Below are 20320 nucleotides of genomic sequence, written 5' to 3' on the forward strand. Positions count from 1 at the left end.
TTGTTGAGGGCCATGCGGCGACGGTTAGAAACCGATGGTTGAGTGGTGTAGAGATGAGTGAGGGAGGCAATCTTGGTTTTCAATTTGGTGCGTCAGAGAGATATCTGTTTGCTGGCCATCACCGCATCTTTCATGAGCTGCCCACGGATGGTAGCTTTTGATGCCCCCCATAAGGTCCTATGAGAACCCACTGACCCTTTGTTGGTCATCAGGTAGTTGGAGAGGTGGAATGCGCAATACGTTTTTGCCTTGCCGGGAGTGGCATCTCTGGATATTTATGTGCCACGTCTTGCAGCCCGGGGCAGCAACGCCCGTGTCCAGGGTCATCAGGACCGGGGAGTGATCGGAGAGGGCAGCTTTCAATATGCTGGATTCATCTACAAGTGGAACCACAGAATGGGATATGAGGAAGTATTCCAACCTAGATAGGGTCCTATAAGCTGGGGATAGGAATGTGTATTCCTTGTCGGTGGGGTGGCGGAGTCACCAGTGGTCTACCAGGCCATGGTCCAGGCCTATGTCACTGAGCAGGACCCTATTTCAGTTGTTCCCTTTGTCTAAGGGTCCTGTCCTGAACGGTGTCACAGGCCAAATTCCAGTCGCCCCCTATGATGTATCTAGATACACCTATCTCTACAAGTAGCCGGTTTAGTTGTAGGAAAAATAAATGCTTGGCCCCCATGGGGGCATACACCTATCCTACACAAAGGTATCTGTCTCCCAATTTGAGTTTGGCAAGATTGGATTGTCTGCTTTGGTCTGACCATGTTTTTATGACTGTAACAGCAGCGTTTTGCAGAGGAGGATTGCAACTCCACATTTCCATGGCTGGCCCCCCTCAGAGGTGGGCAGCGCCACTACGCTGCTGGATTACTCTACCCACCCATTCGGGCTGGAGTTTGTCAGACTCCAAAGCATTGAGATGTGTCTCTTGCAGAAGTGCAATGTCAGCTTTTTTGTTTGTAATACGGAGAGTACTTTTTTCTGTGTTATATAGTGGGTGAGGCCATTCATATTCCACAAAAGGACTTGCTGCGGTGTTCAAAGGGTGTCTGTGACACATCTGGGCGTCCATGTGCTAGGGTTGGTATGTAGAGGGTATGACGTGATGCAAGAGGGATGCATGTCAGTGAGGGCGTTACATGGCTAGGGGGTTGGTGTTTATGGGTATGGAATATAAGAGGAGGGAAGACGGGTATTGGGCAAGGCATACTAGGTGGAGGCAGTGTGGAGAAAGGAGTAGGGTGTAGATGGGAAAAAGAGGGATGAGGTAGTGGCTAGGATGTGCTCGGGGGAGTTAGTCGCATAGGCAGAGATGCCACTAGTTATCGTTCAGTGATATCAGGGATGCGTGACCAGGGGTAATCGGCGTAGGTGTGGAAGAGAGGGTCAGGGAGGGAATGGGCGAGAAGAGAAGGGGGAGATACACTAGGGGATAAGGCTAGCATGCTGCACTGCCATAAGCTTGTGGGGCTGTTAGCTGCGGATATAGGCTTGCGGGATATGTCAAAAGAGGTGTGGATCTGTTCAGGCGACAATGATAAAGTGTGCCAGCCTGACCATATGGGCAGAGCTGGAAATGAAAGCAGGGGAGTGTGTCAGTGGTTGCTGGCGAGGGGGATTTATTGGGAAACTCTCAAAGTCCGATTGGACTATGGAGGGGAGGGCGTGCCTACAGTGAACAGCTATGCCTATGGCGGAAGGGGGGGAGGAGAAGAGAGAGAGATGCACAGCCAGTGGTGCGGGCAATGATATGAGATGGTATTCCTGGGGCTGCTGGTTTTGCATGAGTGTTTGGTAACTGTGTTGACGCTGATCAATTGGGAAGAAAAACTATGAGGGGGTGAGGAGGGTTGAATCAGGGGGTGTGGAGAGGCTGCAGCCATTGGCAAATAGGATGTGATGCGTAGTGTACATAACAAAGCGTAAACAATATGTTTGCACATGGTGGGTAAACATTAATAAAAGAGAACATTTAAGCATTTACCAAGGTAAGCATATGAGTAAAGAAGCTGGTACTCAGCCATCCACGTCTGCTGTCGGGTCCCATTGTTGTAACCCCAGTACTGCAAACACGCCCCAGAACCAGGAGGTTCTTTATTTAGGACGCCTTCCCCTCCATGTGAGTGGGCTTCAGAGGAGACCAGATTTGTCTCTGTCTTGGTCCTGTTAGTGCCGCCACTGATTGAAGAGCCTGGGTTCTGTCTCTCACAGAGCGGGTGGCCCTGTTGGGGTCCCATTTCCCTGTTACGGGAGCCCGCAGAGTCCGGCAGGACTCTCTAGAGGGAGCAGGAAGTGTCGGTGACAACAGAGCAAGATTGTCTCCAGGAGCAGAGGTGTGCATGTCCATGCTCTGGGTGCAAGTCAACCAGGAAGCAGTGGAGAACTTTGGGATCAAAGACTTCCTTAGAGACACTGTCCCTGGTGATGCAAAAGCGTGCCATTTCAAAGGGGCCATATCTAATGTGCATTTGTCAGAGAGTGGGCCTCAGGGAAAAGAAGGCTTTACAATGTTTATTAGTCTCCTTGGAGAAGTCCGCTGCAATCCGGATCTCATTACCCTCGTACTTGTATTGACCATTAGTATGGGCTGCAGTGATGAGTTGGTGTGTTTGTTCGTGGTGTATAATGTAGGCAATGAGTGACTGAAGAGAGGCGGCATCTCCCTGCCGTGTTGGACCGATATGGTGGTCCCTCTGTATCTCCAAAGGAGGGTCAAAGGTCAGTCCCGTGAGTTCCGGGACTGTGTCCCTCAGGAAGAATTTGGCATCCTGCCCTTCAGAATTTTCTGGGAATCCAAAGAAGAGGACGTTGTCCCTCCGGCTTCTGTCTTCCAGGTCAATCACTTACCTCTAGTGTGGATACCCACTGGGTGAAGTTCTCAATGCAGGCATTGAATACCCTAATGTCCGTCCTAATGGATTTGGTTTTGGTAGACAGGGTGCAGATTGTGGTCTCCATGCTATCTAGTCTGCGACTTACTGCCGAAATTTCAAGTAGTACATGTTCCATGGTGGTGTCTGATGTGGCAGCCATATTCAAAGAAGAAGAACATGGCTCTGGGAGGGCAGTATTCTGGGTGCTGTTCAGTAATCGGCCCTGATTGAGTGCTTCTGTGAAAAGGATCTGTAACGCCGGCTTCTCCATCGGTTTACTGGAAGGCATCCCCAGGCTGCCCACGGCTACCATGGGCAGGTTAGTGTGACATAGAGTCTGCGGCAACTCTCCCAGGGTCAGTGCGGGTGCAGGGCAGGGGCCAGGATGCATTAGCTGTGGGAGCCCGTCTGGTGCCCGTGTGGTTCACAGTCCAAGAGGAGATCCCCCAATCTACGGTGGGGATGAAGGCAGAGCAGCATAATGTTCGAAACTGCATGTTTTTGAGCGGACCTCACGGATACTTCTCCGCAGCCCACGTCTCGGGCCAATCTGGGCCTTAGGAATGTTCGGTGGCCATCCACAGGAACAGTGGAGGGTGTCAAGGCTCAAGACAGGGTTCTTTTATAGTCAGATAGGCAGAGAGGGAAGGACACAGGGAGGGAGCTGCTGCAGTTGGGGTTCTGTTCTCCTTCAGGGCAATTGGAGGCGCGTAAAGGCCGGCCCTCTTCACCTTTTTAGTCCCCTTATTACAATAGCTTAAGGACGATGTCACCAGCAAGCAAAGCAGCAGACCTGACCCTGGGTAGCACTGCCTTAGTGGTGAGTTGATAGGAACAGCGGGACCTGTCAGGCAGTTGTTGTTGCCAAGTGACTAGGTGTGGCGGATGTAGTCTGTAGGCACACTCCTCAGACAAGAGAGGGGTTCCAAGTGTTGGGGTTGCCCCTGCAGACGCAGTCCTATGTTGGACATCTGGTCCCACCCCTGGTGTGCCTGGTGTGTTAGTGCAAGGCAGATAGTAATTCCTGTGATGCAAGGTGGAGGTGGGGGGGAGTGTAGGTCTTGCAGCCCCCCATGAAGGCCTGAGGCAGCAGAGTCCACTCACCGCCAATTAGCCCGGGTCAACGTCGTCTCCCACTGTGTGCTGAAGCCGGCGCCTCTACACACTTTCAAAACTGCCCCCGGAGGTCCGCCCCTTCTTCCAGACTTGGGACCTTCAAGTTGTAGCAATATTTGCTGTGCGCGACTCCAACTGTGCGGCTCAGGTGATTGTGGTGTCTCTGGCCTGTTCTGAGGCACTGCAGAGGGTGGGGTCATGTCACGGCAATCTAAATGGTGGGGGTGGTATTACTGGCCTCCGTGTTGCATCAGGAGCAGGGTCTGAGCACCGGTGGAGGGGGGGGCAGCCATAGCACTGCAACCCGCCCCTGGCTGTTGACATGCTGGCATAGATCCCAGAGGTGGGCGCCACCCCTCACAGTGGGCTGCAGACGCCTCGTTGCTGCAGGCCTCTTTGCTGGGTTCACAGTCTGGGTGCGACCCTCGGCCCAGGAAGGACCATACAAGGGACAACTGGGGTATCGGCACCTCAAGAGCTCATATAGGGTGCCCACTCATCAGTTTTAGGGGTCACTGTTGCCGTCTGGGGCTCCATCCTTCTTGGAGCTCTGTAATCAGGCGGCCATCGCCAGATTACCACCAGATTACGCCCCCAGCCTATAACCTCTTTAAAAAGGGAACTTGCTGATGAGGTTTATGAATCCGAAACCGGTCCCAGGATGCTTGTTTCCAGTCCAGGGAAGACATGGCTTGGCAGTTTGGGCTGAACTTTTCCTATGAGGCACAGGGTCAGACTGATTTGCATTTGGACATGTCTGAACTGCGGTGGGGGAGTGAGCTAAAGAATGATGATGGATTAAACCCAGATCATTTGACTGGGGTGAGTGCTTGCAATGTTCAACACTCCGTCCTTCATCCCCTTTGGTTTTGCTTTCCAATAAACGTAACCATGTAAGGCCAAATCAGTCCTAAAGGAATTAGAATACATCAATTTAGTGTGAGTTAATATAAATTTAGGTTGAGATGGCAATTTTAACTTATAGAAATAGGACTATGGATTGGAAGTATTATAATTGGAAAAGTATATGAACGTACTCCTTTTAGTATTAGAACTCCTCTGTAAAAGAGTCGGACAATGTTCCCACTGCGTAAAATTAAAAATCGGTCTTAGCATGTTTGTTTTATGCAAGAAATGATGGCCAAAATGTTAGTAACAAAATAAATCTGCATAATTGGCCGAATTCAAATATAAATCTTCAGCATTAAAAGCCGCATAATATTTTAAATCAGAAAACAATGAATAAACGGTCTGAACATCCCAGTTGTCTGAGTGTATGTCCTTTGATACCACATCTCCTAGTGAAACGCAGAACACGTCCGGACCTCCGTCGGACCATGGATATCGAATGCATCTTTATCCCAAACGATGCCATCAGAAACAGGGAAGTCTGAAATGTTCACGAGGGCTTGATCTCTTTTCATTATATGGATGATGCATATGGAGCTAGAACTCCATCAACAAATTTCACAGCAGAGCGTCCAGGTAAATAATGACCATTGATGAGCAATGAGAACACTGTCACAAACCCAATCCACATTCTCAATTGGAGGAGAGTCATACTTGATGTCTGTATTATTATAAGTTGCAGTTATAACAGGCAAGAAATCATCAGAAGTCTCCAACTCCCCCTCCATTAAGCGGGGAGCAGATGAGGAAGCAGAAGCCATTGGAGTCAGAGAGAGATTTTGGCTTGGAATACTTGGAGTCATACTATTCAGGGTCGGCCATATGGTGTAGCTTGACATTGTCAATTGAAATAAATTTGTTTTACTTGTGACCAGGCAAAGGAGGCAAAATCACTGTACGAGTACCCTTCAATCTAAGAACTGGGACAGGTGCACGATAAGAGGAACCAAATTCTTTTTGTTCTCCAGCTGCTTTTCTCGTACAAGATCACCAACTTTAGGAAGCCAGCCAGTATCAGGAATCAGCACCGCTGCTTCAATAGATGAAGGCGAATGATCTTTAGCCAGTGAGTCACGGGTCTTTTGTAGTTCCTGCAACAGAGTAGAATGGTTATCTACGTCAAATGTTGCGGCAGTCGTCACAACGTCTAGACCTGCAAGGTCTGGCACAAACATCTGAATGCCAAAGAGCATTTTGTATGGGGTCCGCCCACCCAGAGATCTTCTTGGGATATTATTTCGTGCACATTGAACCCCATAGAAATGAGTTAGCCAACCCCTGCCAGTACCTAAGACTCCTCCTGTCAAAGATTGCTTTAAGTCACGGTTCATGTGCTCCACTATAGAATTGCCCTCAGGCCTATAGTAACGAAAACTGCACCAGCACCCGCAGAGACCTCATTGCGTCCTTGGTCAGAATGGAAGGTGCCACAGGCAAAAGTTCTGACAAAGACATGCAAATCTCTAATGACATTTCGACCGTCAGCACTGCGTTGTGGCCAAACCCAAAGGAATCTAGTGCACAAATCAACTGCAACTAAAATATGTTTATATGCAGTGTCAGAAGTCAAAGGACCGCAGTGATCAAGATAAACAACCAAATGGCTGATTTGAGATGTGTAGCTGTGTATGTGGTGGATGCGCAACCATAGAGGGTTTAATCTGTTGACAAATGTCACAAGACAGTAAATAATTATGGGTTTGTTTGTATAAACGGCGCCACCAATAACTTTGCTGTAAAATAGAAACAGTTGCAGAAACTCCAGCATGTGCAGAAGCCATGCCCTTATGAGCAGCTATGATCAAAGGAAGTCTGTGGTCCTCGTTGGGAACCAGCCAATCCCCAACGCACGGTATCGTAGCAAATGGGACTATCGTTATCAATTTTAGTCATGGACCTAGTAACTGCTGCTACTGAACATGTGGCCACTGCAGATTTGGCTTCCTCATCAGCCAACGAATTACCAGCAGCATGTGCTCCCACACGCTGATGGCCAAGAGTAGAAATAGCATGTGGGAGTGGCAAACAATCTTTAAGTTCTGCCACTTGAACCCAAAGCACGTTATGCTTTATTGCAGTACCTCTAGAGTCTCAATAGTCATTCTGAGACCAAAAGAACAAGCCGTTATTGAAAGCCTGCACACAGTAGTAGTATTTACTATTGAGCCAGCCACAATAAAACAAGCCGCCGAATAAGCATGCTTTGATCCTACGGCTGGCTGAGCAGATCAGTCGGTATAGATGATACATTTGTACTGATCTAACAGAAGCAAAGACAACGGAGGAGGATGAACATGTTCCTATTGTAAAAACTCCTGTGTCTGCAAAGATGGTGAAAGATAAAAGTGACATCAGCCAATGTCAAGGAACTCACGCATTGTATCCAACGCGGATGCAAAGATTTAGAATTTGGAACATTCACCTCTGTCACTACTTCCAAAGCAGGTACAGGCGAAACCATAAGAATGCATTTTCCCTGTGCCAGAGAGCGTTCCTTCAGAATCGCCATCGGGACTGCTGTCAAAAAATATTTAGCTGTGGAAAATCGCATTTCCGCTGATGTATACAAAGGTGATCTATAAGCAATTGGTACTGTGTGACCTTCATTTAATGTCAAATATGTGAAACCTACAGTCCCTGGCACAATTCTTATGACCAAGCTCATAGAATTGTCACGTGTTAAAAAAGTTGGTTGCCAGCAGATCAGACTGCAAAGACCGAAGAATCGAGGTATGTTCCAGAAGCCAGCTGGAAGACAAAAAAGAGGGTTGTATCAATGCGTAAAGTGGTTTGATTTGGTAGACATAATCAGGAATGTATGTCCTCCCGAAGTTTAAAAATTCCAGCTAGGATTGCAGTTTTTCTAATGCGGACGGAGGTTGCAGTTGTTGCCATTTCCCAAGAAAGTGGAGGGCTAAACCCCTACCTTTGTAATTGAGCTCGTAGCCCAAGAAAAGTACCGCCAAACATGTGATGTGTAACTTAGCAAAATTAAATTTGTACCCCAAGTTGGGAAAAGACAGTATGATGCGATCCACACGTACAAGATGCGGTATTAACTCGTCATCTGTTAAATAAATGTTATCGACGTATGAGAAAGCATCTGGGTCAATGTTGTGTAAAAGAGACACAACACGTGCAGCAAAAGCCCCAGGACTGTTCTTATAGCCCATAGGCATAGGCGTAAATCGCTTCTGATTGCCGACCGTGGTAAATGCGGTCAAGTCACAGCTACCAGGTGCCAAATTGTGACTGTAAAATCCATTGGACCTATCCAATGTTGGTTTGTATTTTTGTGGGGACAATATTGTTCACTAACGCAGAGCTGTGTGTGTTTTGTACTGCAAATGTACGAACGTGACTGTTTAAATGTCTGTAATCCAACACTATACGATACGAACCGTCCGGCGGATGAAACACAGGGTTCAATGACACCCTGATATTCCAAATGGGTCAAAATGTCACTTAGGGGTGCTTTTGCAGCACGCTTGATCGGATATTGTGCCTGTGGCTATGGCATAGATTGTAAAGGAATTTCATGTGCAGGTGAATCTTTGTCCCAGCGCACCTGATTACGATACATAGCCGGCGCTAGGACCAAAGCCCATTCCGACACGCAAGCTTGTTTAGGTTCTTCAGAGGTGTAACGGGAAAAACTCGGGAGTATCACGTCCTCTCCTCGGGAAGAAGCCAAAACAAATGGAGGAGGCAAATCTGTCTCCACCAACAAAACGTCATAAGAGGAGGTAAGGTTATCCCAAAAGACAGACTTAATTGTCCGTTTTATATCACCTTCAATTTGGAGGACTATTTCATAAAGCCTACCGCGGGTGCAACTTGTGTATCTGCTGTTCCACTGTAATAAAAGTGTCAGTTGCTCTCGCCTCCAGACAAGGATGGAGTGCCCCCCACACTATGGTAACTTCCGCTGCTCTGTCGAGGAGTGTCACTGCCCATCTCCAATCCAGGAGCAGAGTTCTCACTGTCTGAGGCATACTTCCTGTTAAAGCAGCAACTTTCTTCTTCTGAAACTGGGCGCTAAAAGGAGGTAGTCCCTCCGGTTTGGCTTTTACGTCAAACTGGCATGGCGGACCACGTCGTTGCTGAGATGACTTACCTTGTTTGCGATCCTGTCGCTTCCCACCACCGAACAGGTGATCCGATGATTCATGAGAGGAACGATGAGAGCGCGGATCAGGAACTTGAAACCTCTCAGGTGTCTTAATTTTAGAGCGGTCATGGAAAATACATCTACAGTCAGAAGCAGCAGGTGTCCTTGAACCCGCATGCAAACCTTGCTTCTGCTGTGGATTTCTATTCCAAGCCTTTTTAGGAAAGACCAGATGCCCTCCTTTTTCAGGCTGAGTCTTAGTCTGCGTTTGAGAGAAAAGGTTTAATTCCCAGATTATTGCGCCCCAAGGACTTATATACATTCTCAACAATCTTTGGAAATTTCTCGTTGTTTATCTACGTCAGCTACTGCCTCTAAGCGCTGACTCACATGTAAGCTAAACATTTCCCCCTTGACGTTAGCAAGGATCATGTCGGAGAACACCCCCACCAATCTCATCCTCAACTCCAGGGCAGCATCTGTCCCCTGTTTATCTTGAACCTTTTTAAGTATGGATGGGAGCACGGTCATGGAGGGGGTGCCAAAACACAGCGAATAAACCACCACAAACACCTTACCCCAAGTGGTGCAATCAGCCAGATTGGGAACAAAGCCTTTAGGTAAGCTCATTGTAAGTATCCTGTGTTTATCCACAGGAGACTTATGTGGAAAAACAGTTTTGAATTGCTCAAGCTTTTCGGCTAACCAGAAGGGAAAATCATCCTAATTCTGTGGACGCTTCCCCATCACTGAGTTAATCATGATAGAACTAATATCCATGCCACCACCATACCCCGGTGGCTGAGCAGCACCAGCTGGTGCCGCCGGTATATTACGAGACATATATTATATGGCACTTTTCTGTATAGGAATTAAAGATGTGTGTAATGCAGGCAGCTCTATGATAGTAACTCCAAGATAATTGAGATTAGGAGTGAATCCTGCCAAACAAGGCCATGTGGCTCTGTCGACCGATAATGGGCCGAGACGGACCACAGTTACAGGGTGAGGAAGGGCACCATTAAACCATATGGTGTGCTCCCAAGCCGACAATGGAACTTCAAGTAAACGAAACGGATGGTAAATTTGTGGAACCTCACCACATATTCATGAAAGAAGTGATCGCTCCCGTCAACAGCCGGAAACTTAACCCAAGAATAAAAAACTTTGAAGCGGAATGCAGCATCCGCCTCTACTGCAAATATAAAATCGGTTCCCACAGCCGGGGCTCCAGGTTGAGTCAAATGAGCAGTAACTGCGGTGCGGTTAGGTGCAGTAATGTTAATTGGATGTGTCATTTCAGACATGGTAAACCAAATCAGAAAAACAGTATTACAACGCTGCATGAAGAACAAAGAAAACGAAACCTTTTAAAAATCGAAGCTTGAAACACCCTATTAACCTCATATATAGGAGGTTAATCCCACACACCACTGACGTCTCTGAAACTGGTGAGAGGGTATCGTGGACAAGCACAAGCACTACTCAGGGGTCTCGTATATAAGTACCAGGCCAAAGGTTAGGTGCCATTTTGCAGGGATTCTGCACATACACAAAACTATGTGCAGGAATATGGGACCTCGGAGTATAGGGGCTAAGTGCCCACAAGCCCACGACTGACTAGCTATAGTGTCTCACTCACTCTCCTACACACTAATGAAGAAGCAAATGATTAGACACCCCACAACACAACACTCATGGATCGCTCAGGAATCGCGGTAACAAGACACACCTTTTCGCCAACACTCTCGTACCTGTCCACAATAAGAACTAACTGAAGCACAAATATAGTTTAAAATGTTTATTTTAACTATTGTGCTTAAAAATGCAGTATACGAGCCACAACCAGCAGAAAAATGTGCAAAACTAATACAGTTAGCATTGCAGCTAGGCCATATTTCATAAAGGGAGATGTCATCATATAAAGACAGTGGAGAAAGGACTATAAAGCCTAACCACCCTCCCCTTGGTAAGAAGAAGTTTTATTATAAAGCACAGGTCTGCTTATCTCTTTGAAGCATGGCCCCAACACAAAATAAGGGCGCTGCTTGGGCTATTGTAGTTCGATGGAGCGCTGGTCTCTGCCCAATTTGTATCCGTGTCACAGGATCAATCACTGGCAACCCGATGGAAGGTCAGGATCTCCTACTGTGCAGTGCTGACCGGGCTAGCTTTACAGCTTGTAGTAGATGGCATTCATAGGGGTGGTACACATGTCTCCTCCTTCACGTTGGTGAGGCCCGTGTTTGACGATTATGGCAGCCGGCAGCCGTTGCGTTATTAATCAATCCACCACCTTTCAATTATCTCCCCCAGAGAGTTATCCTCTGCAGAATTTTGCATGATTCCGAAATCTATGGCCGGAGAGTTATTGAGATGCATCCACCATGTTGTCTACAAGGTCATGCCTTCCCCATCAGATTTGTTGTCTACAGCTCACCTCATTTCAAAGTTTTCAGGTCTTTTGACACCCTTTTGATTGCAACTCAGGCAACTGAAGGGTCATTTGAGGCAGTGTCATTTTTGTTCACATTCATGGGGTGCATAGAGCTTTATTGAAAAATGTATAGTGGCTTTGATTTGGAGTTTTCTGATCTTCCTGTGCAGATTTCATCTATCGCAGAAAAGTCTGCCTATCATACAGTTTTGACTATCTTGGGCTAAAGTTAACTCCCAGTCTAGACTAGTGTTTGCAGGTCCAAAAAGCTGACTGTACATTAAAGTATTCATCTCGGCTGCTAAAGCTATATTGAAGGAAGTGGCCCGCTTAGGGTCACTCACGACCACCTCTCAGCCTCCCATACTAATGAAGAGTCGATCAGACAGCAGAGAATACCAACCAATAACATTTTATTCAAAGTTCACTCATAGCGGAGCCCTGTCTGCCCAGTCACTAAGAGTGTTGCAGAGAGAGTCTGATATCAGCATGCATAATGATACATTATGTACATTTCAGAATCAGTGAAAACACGCCCAACATGGAATTTTCCAGAGAGATGCAGCTGGACAGTAAATTACGAAGGAGTACGTTTTGATTACGAGGTTGGGCACACATTATCTATCTCTCAAGTTTACTCTGACTGTGCCTGCCACTAGATAAGTGGGAGAAGGTTTACATCTCAGAAGAAAGGTATGTGTTAATAAGAACAGTGCATTCATTAGTGTGGCAGAACCCAACATGATCTAGAGAAGGCCGTTTCTCAGAAATAGCAAAAATTTGTCTCAATCTAAATCTAAAATGGCGCCTACACACAAAATGGCGCAGCGAATGCTAACTTACGTAAAACAATATAAAAATATAAGTTTTATTCCAACAATACAACAAAACTTTCTACAAGAAAGTCGCCCCAGCGATTGAGATTTATAAAATTAAGGCTCTGGGGGCAGCCCTTTACTGTGCAGAGATTTGGGGCTACTAATTGCAGTATCCTTTCTCACTCTGAGAAAAGGTTTGATAGGCAGCTATTTGCGCAACCAAAGAGCACACTGCTGGTCCTATTGTATCTAGATCTGGCACTTAAGAACATTTATTGGAATGTCAAGCTTCAACTCTTATTTTATTGGCACAGGAAATAGACCTCATCCACCTTGGAGGCCAATAGAGATTCTCTCAAGTCTATATTAGTCCTATTAGGCATTCAACATACCTTAGTTCATGCATATCAGGTGCTTGCTAAGAAAGTTGGGGCTTGGAACCTTCTGGGATGTACCAGAGGCCCTCACACCTGGTTCCAAAATGTCAATGAAACTGGCCTATTGGCAGATGGTACAACAGGAAGTTATAGGCAGTGGTAGAAGTACTTTGACCTTGGATTTCTGGAGTTTAAACTGTTTCCTAGCTACAAAGACAAAATTGACAACAACACCCCTCCTCTAGCTAGGAAACTGTTTTTACAATTTAGATACCAGATCCAACCCATTCTGACCTTCTGTGTCAAGTGGGCAAATGCAAACCATGAGAGAAAAGAATGCCCGGCATGCAAGGGACCGCTGGAAGATTTGTCCCAGTGTACGATGTTCAGAGGAGAAAATTGCTACTACCCTTGTGCAGATCGCTGGGTGTTACAAGTTACCTGGTTGCTACCAAGATCCTAAGATCTGACACTTCTACGTTGGTAGTGTTTGCGGTAGAAATATACCACTAGGCAGCCTGGATATGGAAGGCAAAGTGTATCTGTGCTAAAGAAACCAGCACACCACAGGACAGCCACCAAGGAGGGGCTAGGAGGTCTTCAATTGTGCAAGTGAAACCATGTCGCCGTCGAGGAGATTGATAATAGTGGGTAGGCATGTGAAATCATTTAATAATTCTAAATGTTCCTTTTGAAGGAATGTCCTAAACATCCGAATTTTATCTTTTAACCAAACCCATCATGTATTGTTTACGAACGGTTTTAGGTATTTCTTCTATGTCTTAAGTTTTCTCAAACACTGTTTTATCGCAAAATCTTCCATGAATTTCAAACTTACTCTTTTTTTATCGGAATGATTAGACATTGTTGCAGGGATATGGGACCTCGGTATATACGGGCTAAGCCTTCCCACCACCTTAGTGCCCACGAGTCCAGGACCGTCTAGCTATAGTGTCTCACTCGTTTCCTACACACACATGAAGATAGCAAATGATTAGACACCCCAAAACACACCATTCCCGGATCTGTCAGGAATCGTGGTAACACGACACACCTTTTCGCTAACACTCTCGTACCTGTCCACAGTAGGAACTAACTGAAACATGAATATAATTTAAAATGTTTATTTTTAACTATCATGCTCTAAAATGCAGTATATGAGCCACAACCAGCAGAAAAATGCATACAACTAATACAGTTAGCATTGCAGGTGGGCCATATATCATAAAGGGAGATGTCATTTCATAAAGGCAGTGGAGAAAGGACTATAAAGCCAAACCACCCTCCTCTTGGTAACAGGAAGTATTATTATATAATAGAAGATCTCTGGGCTTTGTCAGCATACCTTAGTGCCTAGATGGTATATATCCACATCATAGGAACCGCATTGCTCTTCTCCCTGGAAAGCTCCCTGTCCATGGGGCATATCAGCAACAACCGGCGATAATTATCGCTAAGCGCACTTACCGCTAGGATAATTATCGCCGGCTAACGTGGATTTTTATCGCTGAGATAGCGTGCTATTAGCAACGCTTATACCAAAAGCGATAAAAAACCTAGCGCTAACTACAAAATGTGAGATTATCGCTGGAAACCCAGCGATAATCTCACGAAGTTTGGTGTTAGCTTGATAATAGAGCCTCCCATACTTAGCCATGATATCCACCTTCCATAGAATATCATGAAGCAGGCGTAAGGAAAGTAGCGTTAACAGGGGTTATCGCTACTTTTCTTGCCGCTATGCTTCATAGCGTGGGGCTTGATGATAGGAGAAATGTCGCTTAGCGACATTTCTCCAGTCATGTCAGGTCAGGAACACCCACTTTGCATCTCATTAGAGATGCAAAGGTGGGTGTTAAGAATCTGGGAGTTAATGAAAGGTTTCAAGCGATATTTTGACCTTGCTAATTAGGCGATAAAATGTTCGCCGCTTTTCGCCAGAAAAACGACGCAAAAGCGGCGATAATTTTATATCGCCTCGTTGCTGATATGGCCCCAAGTGTGTTCTACCTAAACATGCATCCCCATAATATCAAAGTACAAGTTTCTAGCAGGAGCTGCATTAGCATGTTTTGCGTAGGTGCTAGAGACTGACCAGAACAGACTAACAAGGGGCATAGTTTATTGACCTTGCTCACAGTGTTCAGACTAACCACCAGGAACAAGCAGAGAACGAACAAAGAAGACGATTCTCATGTGAAAGGCATAAACAGGGTCTTGCAAAAATAAAGCAATGTAGTAAGGTGCGTAAAAGCAGCTTCATGGCTGCTGGGCTCATGCTAACTTAGCAACTTTGAAAATGTCCCTATCGGTCATGTGACAACCTATTGCAGTAAACACTTTATTCCTTTGTGATGGCCAGTGGATTTGAGTCTCTTCTTATAGGTACTATTACAGTATGCCCAATGGTATAACAGGCCAATCAGGAGCCATTCTAGGGCTTTCTCTTGAGGATTTTGCTTTTTTGGCCCCTTGTCTTAGTATGTAGTTATTTTATTGCGGGCACTCCATTAGGTCCATCAAACTATTGTGCTAAAGGTTGCAATTTGATTTAGATCAGCTCAATCAATTACATTGCAGCAAATTGAGTTTTGTAATTTATTGTGTTCTATGAAAGTTTTGTATTTGTTCACATTTGTGTTCTTTTATGGTTTGAACCATACAAAAGTTGCTTGAACTATTGAAAGTCTACCTGTGTGTCCTGTTCTAGATGGGTTTCTCTTCACAGCACTGGCAAGCATAAAACTCTGCATAAAAGACAGCACCTGGCATCAGGCTATTAACTTGTCTTTATTAATCTCTCAGCTTTTATACATGGCCTACTGATGTGGAGCTACTCTCCACACGTCCTATTCTCTCTGCTTCCCTCAATGTAGTGAGAGGGAAAACTAGTACTTCCTGTCTCCACCCAGGAAGTTCCTGGCATCTCACTTCTGTCTGGATCAGCTAGACCGCTGACCTACTTATATAAAAACGTCCTTTCTTAGAAGACATGACAACTACCCCCCAATTACAAAGAAATTCAGTCAATCTCTTCAGTGCATCATTTGGGCTCTGTAGTTGGTTTCTTTGCTCTGCGAATGTTGAGAGTGGTTCTGCAGATGTTGCGGGGGATGTCTGTTGCGGGGAGTGTTCGTTGGTGAGGTGAGCATCCTTTGGGCTCCTTGATTGGTTTGTTAGCTCTGTGGATGTTGAGTGGGGTTTCTGTTGAGAAAGGTATTCGTTGTTTCGATGCTTCACGAGAACAAGGGTCGGCTCTGGGACCCATTTACTTGTTCTGTTTGCCTTACCCACTCCTAGTTGCGTTTGGGAATGTTGAAGTCTTTGACCATCCGGGCATATGCATGTTCCTTTCTCATCCCCCTTTCCTTGAGAATGACATGTCTCTGCCAACATATTTCTGCCTTTCTTACAGAGTGATGAGACAGCCTTTTCCCAACATTTTTGGGTAATGTCCCATACATTCGTTCTTATTCTGAAAGCTCTTTGAGTCAGCCGAGCTGTCCCCATCAGAGATGAAGGTATATTATTCATGTCTTGATGTGAATATAACTGACATGACATGTTTCGTTGTGGGGTAAGTGATTGTTCTGAGTCATTGGCATGTGATGTTTTGCTCTGAACGGGGAGAACGTTCTCTGATTCCAATGTGCATTTGGGTGATTGACGGCATTGGCGTTTTCTTGATCTTGACTCTGTTGACCTGAGTGATTGTGCAGACATGCTTTCTGAATCAGATGAATCTTCTGCTGATATCTTTTGAGGAAGTCTTTTTGGGTGTGTTCTCACTGGTGAATCTCTTGAGCTGATGGACTGTGATGAACTGCTCCTTGAGTCGGAGCTGTCTTTGAGACGTTTCTTTGGGTACATCTCTCGAAGTACTCTTGCAACGGAGGGATAATTTGATAGCCGAGTGTTTATTTCTTTTGTTTGGCCCCAGTGCATTTTGTCTCTGCTCCTCTCATGTGATGTTAATTGTCTCCTGTCAGTTTTCTCCTTATTGTCATGGGTGTCGTGAGTGCGTTTGGATACCCATTTCCGGTGTCTGAGTGAATTGCCCAGTCTTATGTGGTTTGGTTCTTCTTCTCGCTTGGTGGGCGCACTGTTGTCTGTGCCATGTGTGTGATATATCCCACTGCTTGATGCTTATTCAGAAAAGTCTAAGAAGTTCGATGAACAGTGGGTGGCTCCGATGTGTTTGTAAACCGGTTTTCATAGTTGGTGTGAATTGCCCAATCTTCTGTAGTTTGTTTTTTCTTCACACTTGTTGGGCATGGTGTCGTCTGTTCCATTTGTGTATTATTTGTTGGCCCTCTTCGGTAGAGGTCTTGCGTATAGTTGTTTTTCTTTGATTTTGGAAAAGCTCACTCAAAGGTGATCGCTGTATTCTTTCTGGCAGCATCACATTTTCTTTGTAGAGCTGTTCCAGCTTTGATGCCCCAAGCTATGTGTATTCCTTTCAAAAGCCAACCTGGCTTGGTGTCTGCCCTTAGTATGGCTGTCTCTGTAGGCTTCAGTGAGTTAGGCTTGGATTGCCTGATTTCAATATGGCCGCCTCATTGATTTTAGTAGATTTGTCCCAGGGTGCCCGACTTCAAAATGGCCACCCCATAGACTTCAATGGACTGTCTCTCAACTTGCCTGACTTCAAAATGGCCGCTACTAGGCTGCAGTATGCATGGCTTGTAGTTCAGAGAATTCCTGTTTTTCTTTAATGCTGCATGCTAGCTGCAGGAAATTTGTGCTTCCTCAGCACTGGTACTTTCTTATATTACTTGCCTCCGTTATCTGCAGGCGTGATCTTCGATCCCACGCTCGTCGCCAGTTGTCCTGTTCTGCAATTGTTTCTCTTCACAGCACTGGCAAGCATAACACTCTGCATAATAGACAGCACCTGGCATCAGGCTATTCACTTGTCATTATTAATTTTCAGCTTTTATACATGGCCTACTGATGTGGAGCTACTCTCCACACGTCCTATTCTCTCTGCTTCCCTCAATGTAGTGAGAGGGAAAACTAGTACTTCCTGTCTCCACCCAGGAAGTTCCTGGCAACTCACTTCTGTGTGGATCAGCTAGACCGCTGACCTACTTATATAGCAATGTCCTTTCCTGGAGGACATGACACTATGCTTCAAAGGAGGCATCAATTTCACTATTAAACAAGCATTGGTTTGAACCAAGTTTTATTAACCTTTACTGACCACCGTACAAAAGATATTGTTGACTCAGAATGGCCTAGGTCAGAGGATTTGTTTAAAAGATGATGATACAGAACATGTCCCCTTTTCTCCTAGGTTGTTTGAGGTTTTGAGCATCCACAAAGGGGTTTGGAACCAATAGAACAAAAATCTGTGTACCTTTTTTTGTAACCTTGGTTCAACAATGGGTGCTACACCTCGTGGTCCTCTGATATTCTGATTGCCTGAAGTGCTAGAAAGTTCTATATGCTGAAAGGACAGGGCAGGGCATGGCTGCTTATGTACTTGCAGGTCGCTGTCGCCGTCTGGAGCTCCCTCCTTTCCGGAGGTCGGTAATCAGGCTGCATCGATGTTTGTGGCCAGACTATGCCTCCAGCCCAGACTCTCTTAACAAAGGGACCCAGATTTAGGGAATAAATATGCTCACACTGCGTGGAGCCTTTATTCAGAAGTTAGTAGGGACTCCCCCCCAGTATAGTAAGAGAGGAAGGAATGTCCTTACTTAAATGCACACTGAGGCGGTAATCGAGGAGCCAAATGTTATCACTTACTGCTCTGTGCAGCCCAATTAAAGTCAAACCACTCAAGGTTTCGGGTCAGTTCCCCCTCTGATTGATCTAACTACCATGTCTATCTCAAAGCCCACTGCAGGTGAAAAAAGAAAGTGGCTCACAAACCTTTATTATCTAAAGAGCAGGGCGGGGGCTTACCAATCACTGCATACCCATAAGAAACCCTGAACCCTCTAGATGTTAAAGCCTGGTTCTATAGATAGGCACGGACAATGTCATGCTTCTGTGGCACTCTCATTGTTCACAGTCTGCTCAGCAGTCATCCTAGCATCACATGTACCACATCTCAGTTTTTTATGGGGGATATGTAAACCATGGTTGAAAGGACCGAAACTAAACAGATTCACAGAGAATGGGGATCTTCATTTGCCTCATCTAGAAAACTACTGGCCGGTGCAACAACTAGCTCACTCTGTCTACATGTTACCGTCATACAGGATGATAGGGTCATAATTCAGCCGAATATCTTAGGTGCAGATAGGTACTTGGAGATATATTAGACTAATGAGCCCCGAACCATACCCTCCTTAATCCTGACATATGCACCTCTCAATTTCCATGGCAAAGAGCCCACAAACTCATGAACATCCGCAGTTGCTTTCATTTTAAGACACCACTGTGGCGCAACACTGATACTACAACAGCAGGGATTGGTCCCTTTGGAAATCTCATAAAATATGATGCATTGATGGCATTATTTCTCTGGATACATTTTAAAACATTTCAAGACCTGTTACAGCAGTTCGATATCCCTGTCTTGCAGAAATAGAGATACATTCAACTCACCCATGCTCTATCAAATAGAATTGGGAAGACCCACCTTACACTACATTGTTTTTACCCATCGCTCACTACATATATGTGTGGATGGATTTTGAAGGGGGTCATACTGAGGATATACACTTCACTGATGGACCCCTACTTATCTGTTGACACAGTCAACATACTAAGCACATGGTGGGAGACACAATTAACCACAGAATTCCTAAGAGACAAGTGGGACATTTGAAATATAGTTTTTTTTAAATCCTTCACCGATAGCATTAGAAGTTGGTGACACTACTTAAAGCCCAGATCAATGAGGACTCATGGTGTTGGAGGTGTAGTGATCTTGACATAGTACATGTGCTGTGGGAATTCACATTCATACACAGTTTTTGGAGCCATATTTGGGGATATTTAAAAGGCAAATTGCATGTGGCAGTCAATTATGTGTTTGGTTCTTCTGCATGACACATACGGTCTACCTACCTTAACAAAACACTCCACCACTGCCATTGGCCTGGCCAAATTCAGCATTAGCATCATTGGAAAATGAAGCACATTTTGACAATTCAGTCATAATTGTAAAATGTATATGAAATGGCTTCGTTTGAAAGACTTATATATCAGCCTAATAGTAAAATATAGACTTTTCAGGACTCCGTGGGTTCTTAATTAAGGGTTGGGCTCACAACTCCTCATCTTCTGAGCAGTGCCTCCATCACAAAAGGGTGCACCCAGCGTGCCTCTTGAGCAGCTCTTGCCATTGAAGCAGGATCCAGACAGCCTCTCCTAGCAATCTTGTTTGAAGATCTCACGCTATGAGACCCAAACCTGGCAACAGGTGCTGGTGGTGCATACCCAGACCCTGCAGCAAAGAGTTTCTCATTGCCACTGATGTGGGGATTATACATTCCAGAAGAGAAATGTTTGCAAATGGGCTAAAATATCCTGCTACACATGTATCTTTTGTACATACAGAAAGTAGCACTTTTACAGCATCCTCAAGAGGATTGATAGATCAATTTACATAAAAAAATGGGAGAGGTCAGATGGTGTTTCTCTCTGGCACCGGAATTTTAAAAATCCTATTTTGCCAATATAAATGATATTGCTGCCTGTACTGCGAATCCCAGGGGAAT

Source organism: Triturus cristatus, chromosome 8 (assembly GCF_964204655.1).
Source record: "Triturus cristatus chromosome 8, aTriCri1.1, whole genome shotgun sequence".
NCBI classification, from domain to species: Eukaryota; Metazoa; Chordata; class Amphibia; order Caudata; family Salamandridae; genus Triturus; species Triturus cristatus.